We start from the raw sequence: 8,771 nt of genomic DNA, 5'->3' as shown, positions 1-8,771 counted from the left end.
GCCACAGGAGAGTATCCAAACTAAGCTTCTCTTTCCTGTGGCAGGTACAACAGCCACTCTCTATTCCTCCCTCAGAACCTTCCACTAGTGAATCCAAACCTCCCTATGTTACCTTGATGACTTAACAAGCCCAAGTCTCCATGCAGTGGCTTCCTTCCTTACAAAGTGAAATCAGTTGCCTTTTGTCTTTCAGAATTCTGCCAGGCAATTTTGTGCAGGAGGCCTTAGAGCTAAAACGTGTTATTAAGAGGCTGGAGAGACAGTATGGTGGTAACGAGTACTGGCTGCTCTTCTAAAGGACCCATATTGTATTTCTAGTACATACAGTGGTTCTTAGTCATCTGTATCTATAGTTCCGTGTGATCAAAACTCAAGTCTTCATGTTCACAGTTATTTCTTTATTTTATTTTTATTTTTCTTATTTTACATATTGATTCTAGTTACCTCCCCCTTCTCTCTCCCACAGCCCCCAAACACCCTCCTGTCACATCCCCTCCCACTCCACAGGGAGGGTGATGCTTTCTAGGAGGGATCATCAAAATCTGTCAAGTTATTTAGAGGAGGGTCTAGGCCCTTCCTCCTGTCTCTAGGCTAAGGGAGTATCCCTCCATGGAGAATGTGCTCCCAAAGTCCTTTCATGCACCAGAGGTGCATCCTGGTTCCACTGTCAGAGGTCCCTTAGATTGCCCAAGCCTTCTAACTAGGACCCATATTCAGGGGGTCTGAGTCGGTCCAATACTGTTTTCCTAGCAATTAGTTGGGGGGGGGGAGTCCATGAGCTCCCCCTTGTTCAGGTTAGCTATCTCTGTGGGTTTCTGTAGTCTGGTCCTGACCCCTTTTCTTATCACTCCTCCCTCTCTGCAACTGGATTCCAGGAGTATGGCTCAGTGTTTAGCTGTGGGCATCTGCTTCTATTTCCAAAAGCTACTAGAAGAAGGTTCTAGGATGGCATATAAGTAAGGTAGCCTCTCCACTGTTGTTCAGATTGTTAGTTTGGGTCATTCTTGTAGGTCTCTGAACATTTCTCTAGAGTCTGTTTTCTCTTCAAACTTATAATGCCACCCTCTATTATGGTATCTCTCTCTCTCTTTTTTGTTCTCTTCTATTTGACCCCCAACTCAATCTTCCTGGTCCCACATGTTCTTCTCTCCTCCCCTTCTCTCTCTCCTAATTCCTTCTCCACTGACTTCCTTACCTCAACCCTGCTCCCAATACACAGGAGATCTTGTCCATTTTCCCTTCTGTGAGGGAACTTGTATGAATCTCATAGGGTCCTCCTTGTATCTTAGTTTCTCTGGCAGTGTGAATTGTAGGCTGGTGATCCTTTGTTAAAAGTTTAAGTCAAATTCCTTCCACCAGAGTTGTCTCTCTACCCCATGGTTGCTTCCTTTCATTCAGTTACCAGCCATGATCATTCACTCTCGCTGCCTCACTGAGTCCCATTTCTGTATTAGATCATTGAAAGACAACTAGACCAAGCCATTGTGCCTAGTAATTGATAGGCAACGGCTTCTGGATATCTCTACTATCAGTTATGTTTGACCCTTTGGTACCTAAATTTGAAATGTCACACATATAAAAGTTAATGCGTATGGTGCTGTGGCTATGACTAAGTTGGTAAGAGCATCTCCTGCCTGAACATGAGGATCTGAGTTTCAATCCCCAGTACCCATATGGAAAGTTTGGTATGGCCATACTGATGCCTGCAATTCCTACACAATGAGAGTAAGAAACAGTGGCATCCCTAAAACTTGCTAGGCAGCCAGCTGAGTCAAACAGAGCTGCAGTTCAGTGAGAGATCCTGCATCAAGGGTGTAAGTTGAAAAATAGATAACACTATCACCTCCTCTTCCCTCCATTCATGTGCATAGACACACAGATCTATGCCCACAAATGCCCATAGAGCACATATATACCCCCAAAATTATTCTTATATTCTCACTTATCTCCATTACCACTTATCTTCCTGTTCTTATTACACAAACTTGGATTGTTATTTTATTATCATACAAAGAGATAGAAAAAGATAAAACTTGTTTAAAAATTAAAAACCCTAAATCATGGCATCATATTTATTTTATCGTTCATATTCATGTAGCACTAAAAAATTTAAAAGTAGATCTTTTATGTAGAAAAATATGTTCAATTATAAATCTATGAATAAAAATGGCAAGTTTCTTATAATACTCAGATCCTGAATAAGGATGAAAAGATATCTAATTCTGGAAGGATTTCAGGCTATATAATCTATACAAATATAAATTCAGAGAAAAGCAATGATGCATCCTAGCCTCAAGTTTTCAGCATGAGAACAATCTGCACAAACCCATGTGGATTTTTGTGTTGAATTTCCTACCTCCTGTCTTAATAACATTCTCTCCCATGATGTTTATTTTGTCTTTGAAGAAATAATAAACATAATTTAATTTTTAATCGTTGCTATGGTGAGAGCTCTCCCCTTGCACTTGTGAATGAAAATAAATGTCAGAACTGTGTAAGCTTCTGATGACTCCTCAGTCTGCTTTAGAGACTACAGCTGGGAATACAGTCTTCCTAAAAGAAGTGTGATAGAAGACCCGTCAAGAATCATAAGATTCTGAGCTGGTGATAGAAGCCATCCATCCTGGGCAGTATCTGAGACTGAGGTCTGACAGAGAGTACCAGGAACTGAGCATTGGAGGCAGCATCTTACCACCCTCCTTTCCTGCACATCTAATTCCATTCATGAGCTGCAGTGAGGGTCTGGCAGATCTCATATGTCAACACATGCTTTTGGCATCTGGGATATGGCCAATGCTAGCTCACCTTTAGAGAATGAATTGATGGGGTGCACTATGGGAAGCTAGAGAGACAAGCCTGACACAGAGCAGAGTATTGAGTGGACTGCCCAGGTCAACAACATCTCAAAAGAGATAGTTCCTTCAATCAATAAATCCTGTACCTCACTGAGCCCCAGTGTTTACTAACAATTAGTCTTTGTTTCTCAGTTCCTTTTGCTTTACATTGCCATTATTTGACACTAAATAAGGTATTGGCTGGGAATTTTTCTGTTAAATTTCATGGTAAGTTTTTTAGATAGTTGTCTAAAAGTCTTCTGTCTGTGTTTATGTCTATGACTTATGTGTTTTATAGATAATTTACATTTAAATTAAGTAAAAGCAATAAATAAAGAACAGGCATGTATAACTCTTCCATAAAGATGATAAGATTTCCTGGTATTTATGGTTTTTAACACTTTATTTATTTTTGTGGGTGTACACCTGTGTATATATGTGTGGGATAATGCATCATGGGGCCCAAATGAAAGTCAATGGACAGCCCAAGGTAATCTTCTCATTCCTATCTCCTCCCCAACCCAGAAGCCAAACTCAGATCATCAGGCTTCGCAATAAATGCCTTTAACCACATAGCCATCTTGAGGACCATCTCTGTGATCATCTTAATTGTCATTTTTTTATTGGATGGTCTAAGGTAGGTGTTACAAGAGCGATCCATAAGTGATCAAAATGCACAGGATAAGTGACCATTGTGTGTCACCCAACTGTTAAATCTACCAGAAACTCCAACCTCAAAGTCTTGGGGAAACATCACAGAAGAGAGGGCAGAAAGTTTGCAAGAGGCAGACCAGGCTATCTTCTGCAAGACAGTGTCCTCTAGTCATAAAAGAGAGGCTAACTCTAAGAATTTTCCATAGTGTGATTGCTTGAATCAGACCAGCATAATTATAATGCCTGCTGACTTGCCAATGTGGACAGATTATTTCACAAGGCCTTGAAAATAGATGAAAAGCTATAGAAGATCAACGGCTGCTAAAAGAGGATGAGTCAAACTCCTGCAGTAACATAGATTGTCCAATCCCAAATGGTCAGTCCTGGATACATGTACAAACAAGCAAGGGTAGCAGACTCTGTAGTTGTCTGTGTATGGGGTGTGTGTGTGTGTGTGTGTGTGTGTGTGTGTGTAACAATAGTAGATAGTAGATAAATAAGAGGTCATGAATTTGAGAGTGAATGGAGAGGGACACAGGAGAAGTTACAGGTAGAGGAGGGAGAGGTAGATATAATGTAGATACAGTATTCATGCTTGAAATTCTTTGACAAATAATAAAATAAATTACAAAGCATGTCATTAAAATATTTTCTCTGACTTCTCACCAGAACATAGGATTTCCATGATTTTTAAACTTAGCTTTTCTGCTATTTTGTATTTCTGTCTCATTGCAGTTATAATTATTTAAACTTATTTATTAAATGGGAAATCTCTCAGACACTGAATTAATTTACTAGAGTTATCAAAATCATGAGGATATTGGTATGTATGTCTGGACTTCAGCAATACTGCCTGGTATGGATTTTTTTGAAGAGTTTTTATGTTTAAGTGTGTGTATTTGTGTGTGTGTGTGTGTGTGTGTGTGTGTGTGTGTGTGTGTGTGTGTGTGTGATATTAATTCAGGTACCTGTGGAGGCCTAAAGAGGCTATTTGATGCCCTGATCCCCTGGAAGTGGAGTATAGGCAGTTGTGTGCCTCTTGACATCAGTGCTGGAAACCAAATTAGGAAGTTTGTAGTTGGTAAATGCTCTTAATCATTGAGCCATTTTTCATCCCTGCTCTGAATTACTGAAGGTATATAATGAGTATTTAAATTGAACAAACTTGTTCTTCCAAATATTTTTCTTTGTTCCTTTGTAAATCTATTTTATTCAGACTGACTCTGTTTTTTATATATTCAGATTGCTCTCATCTCACTATGTAAAAGTATGTTAGAAAGTCATTGGTCACATGCAATATCTAACCTTAAGTGTCAGGACATCATGTAATCTCCCAAACAAAATGACACTTCTCTGTATTGAATTTGTTATTTGAATTCCTTTTTCAGTATTTTCAGTTTTAATTTACAGCCTGCAAATATTTTATTAGATGTTCACCCTAGATTTTTGAGCCATTTTAAACAGCAAGTTTCATTTTTATGTCCTTGTTTTAGTTTGCTTACGAACACATGGAAACATAATTTACTTACCCCATATGTCCTGACCCTCCGTATTACACCTTTCAGTACGTGATGTTTTCTATGAAGGTTAAGTGGAATTTTGTGTAAAGTATCATATATTCTACAATGTCAAACCTATATATTGTTTTTCCAAGCTTTCTTTTATTTCCCTTTCTTACTTCACTTCCTGTTCATGTTGGTTAATTAAAAGAGCCAAGTGAGAGTACATGAAGGAAAGCCCAGATGGTTGGGTTTGGTAAAGCCTTGTTCTGGGTGTGTCTTCTGGAAGAGATTAACTCTTTGAAGGTCTAAAGAGAGCACAGATGGAAGAGAAGATGGATTTTTGCTGTTTGAGGGGAGCATCCATTCATTTTCTGCCCCAGACAGAAAATGTACTTACTTCTTAGGGCTTCAGCCTCAGGCTGAAACTGAAACCATCTGCACCCTGATCTGAGATCTTTCAAAGGCAAACACTCACAGCAGTGCTTGCTTAATCTCTGTCTGACACAGCTGGCTGTGCGCTTCTTAGCTTTTATCATCAAGGCATGCTTCAGTTTCCATTTGCCGTACCCATCTGGATATACCTACACAAGTATTTTATTTTCTCATTCATTTGTTACTTATTTAGTATACAGTGTATTTTGGTCACCTTCAGACTTACTCAATCCTCAAGCCTTCTTTTTCCCAGTGAGTCTTTTATGTGCAGCTACATAAAAGAAGCATGCATCCAAGAAGGATATAAATATAACCTGGTTTCTTTTAAAAGGTATTGAATATATGAGAGAGATAAATATAGATGATTCACACATACATACCCTGTTGGTCTACCATACTGGATAACGCTAAATAATTTTAATTTATAGATTTACATTGACTGAGTGTAACAAAGGCTGAACATTCAATGCTAGTGAGAAAACAAGTTTATTTTGTCATGTAGTAAGATACTAGATATAGATTTTCTTACAATTGTCTTATGCTTGGAAAAGTACCCCTCTATTCTTTTTTAACATTATTTATTGCCAAAGGATATTAATTTGTACATATACTGACTGACATAATGCTGTAGTTTCTCTGTTGCTATATTGAATTATACAGGTAGACTTAGGTTCTACCATCCTTCATTGCCTGAAAAAGAGCCTTATTTTGTCCTGATAAATATATAGATATGTCTATTATTTTATTTTTCATACTTAACTAAGAACTTTCCAATCTATATTGGTAAGATATAGTTGCCAGATGCTTATACATGTGTATGTGTAGATGTGTTCATGTGTGTGTGTGAAATTTTTTCTCCATTTTTATTGAGGTATTATAAAAGAAATTTTAGGCTCTCTGCTCCTCCCTGTTCTAGAGATAGCCACATCTTTTCGTGCAGAGTCAGCCTCATTTCTGAGACACAATGGTGAAGGTCAGAGTGAATGATTTGGCCGTGTTAGACGCCTGATTACCAGGGCTGCAATCAATTCTGGCAAAGTGGACATTGTTGCCATCAATGACCCCTTCATTGACCTCAACTACATGGACTATATGTTCCAGTATGACTCTACCCACAGCAAGTTCAAGGGCACAGTCAAGACTGAGAATGGGAAGCTTGTCACCAATGGGAAGGCTATCACCATCTTCCAGGAGCTAGATCTGCCAACATCAAATGTGGTGATGCTAGCGCATAAGTATGTTTGAAGTCTACTGTCTTCTTTACCACCATGGAGAAGGCTGGGGCCCATTGAAGGGTGGAGCAGAGAGGGTCATCATCTTCTCCCCTTCTGCTGATGCCCCCATGTTTGTGGTGGTTGTGAACCATGAGAAATATGACAACTCCCTCAAGATTGTCATCAATGCTTCCTGCACTACCACCTGCTTAACCCCCCTCGCCAAGGTCATCCATGACAATTTTGGAATTGTGGAAGGACTCATGACCACAGTCCATGCCATCACCGCTACCCAGAAGACTGTGGGTAGCCCCTCCGGGAGGCTGTGGCGTGATGGGCTTGGGGCTTCCCAGAACATCATCCCTGCATTCACTGGTGCTGCCAAGGCTGTGGGCAAGGTCATCCCAGCGCTGAATGTCTTCCGTGTTCCTACCCCCAATGTGTCCATCGTGGCCCTGACGTGCTGCCTGGAGAAAGTTGCCAAGTATGACGACATCAAGAAGGTGGTGAAGCAGGCATCCGATGGCCCACTGAAGGGCATCCTGGGCTACACCGAGGACCAGGTTTTCTCCTGCGACTGCAAAAGTGAATCCCACTATTCCACCTTTGACTCTGGGGCTGGCATCGCTCTCAATGACAAATTCGTAAAGCTCATTTCGTGGTATGACAATGAATTCGGCTACAGCAACAGAGTGGTGGACTTCATGGCCCACATGGTCTCCAAGGAGTAACAGCCCATCCTAGACCATCCACTCCCAGCAAGGACATGAGCAAGAGAGAAGCCCTGTCTGCTGAGCAGTTCCTGTCCAACAACCCCAGCAGTAATCTCCCTCAAGGTTTCCATCCCAGACCCCCAGAATTAAGGAGCTTAAGGAGCCCTGCTCTTTTGAGTACCATCCATAAAGTTCACTGCACCTGTCCAAAAAAATTTTTTTAAAGCAAAATATACAAATTGCACCATCCTTCCATAGTTTTAGATAGAACGAATATACTAACAATAACTCTTTACATGTTGACTAGAGAAAGTTCATCAAAAAAGTCATCCACACTTAAAGGTGTCTTTTTCAAAACTTGTTAAGTTATGGATTCAGGTTTCTTAGCTTCTCTACTTCACAGTGGATACTTGTGTTCAGTTGGCTTCTGAGCCCATTTCAGATGTGTGAATTAGTGTGTAAGGGGAAAGAAACAAAGCTCAATGGGATGATTCCTTCTGTAATCACAGTAACCAATCAGAAGAGGAGGAATAATAAACAATCATACCAGGGGTCATTTCCTTCAGCCAGCAATTTTGGAAAGACACCTCCAGGCTTTTCTTAGTTTTGTGTCTGACCTCTGACCTTCCTTCCATTCCATTGCTCTTGGCTCTATTTGTTACTGCTCTTTATAATCTTGGAAAAGCAACTTGCCCTCTCCTAACACTGTCTGTCATGTAACATGCCTATTTAGTGCTGTGAATTTTGTTTCTAAAGAACACTTCAGATGATCCCCACAAAGAGTGAAGTTTCTTGTTTTAATTACTATTCAAGGCAATTAAACTTGGTTCTGCTGAGACTTTCTTAGACACAGAGAAATGTGAATATGTGAAGATTTCTTTCCAAAAGTATGTTTTCTTTCCTTTTGTCATTTTGATGCTGATTTATAGTTCAGCTATATTTGTCAATGAGAACAAAACCTTTGCATGTCTAATTCTTTGAAATTAAAACCAAACCTGGATATGGTCTTAGAATATGAAGCATGCACTCAAATTAGACTCTGTGTGTGATGATGCTGTGTCCTTATACATGCTTATGGGGTTTAAGCCTCTCTTATTTCATCATTTTTGAAAGGGTTTTACATTCTCCAATTATGGTTATGAATTTGTACCTCCTGTAGGAGCTGTTATTTTTGATTTCACACATTATACAATCCTATTGTTTGGTACATTTACACTTAAGGTCTGTACATTTTGTTGACTGGTCTTTCATCACATCCTATATCTGCTATCTTTCTCAGTAAGGCACTCTTCATCAAATGTTGGGACACACCAATCTGCTTTCTCTGGATTCTTGTACTTTCAGGAAGTTCATGTACATGTATTTAATTAAGCATTTATTTGTTGTCAGCATATCACTAAGTCATTTTGAGTCAGTTTTACA

General features: G+C 39.7%; 1 pseudogene; it reads left to right on the top strand.

The window, feature by feature from the left end:
* The first annotated feature begins 6,386 nt into the window (after window positions 1-6,386).
* On the top strand, window positions 6,387-7,367 carry LOC127223150 (glyceraldehyde-3-phosphate dehydrogenase-like; annotated as a pseudogene).
* The last annotated feature ends 1,404 nt before the right edge of the window (window positions 7,368-8,771 follow it).

Source organism: Phodopus roborovskii, unplaced genomic scaffold (assembly GCF_943737965.1).
Source record: "Phodopus roborovskii unplaced genomic scaffold, PHOROB, whole genome shotgun sequence".
In the NCBI taxonomy this organism is placed as follows: domain Eukaryota; kingdom Metazoa; phylum Chordata; class Mammalia; order Rodentia; family Cricetidae; genus Phodopus; species Phodopus roborovskii.
The sequence above is the reverse complement of the archived record's forward strand: the minus strand, read 5'-3'. Positions and strand labels throughout refer to the sequence as shown.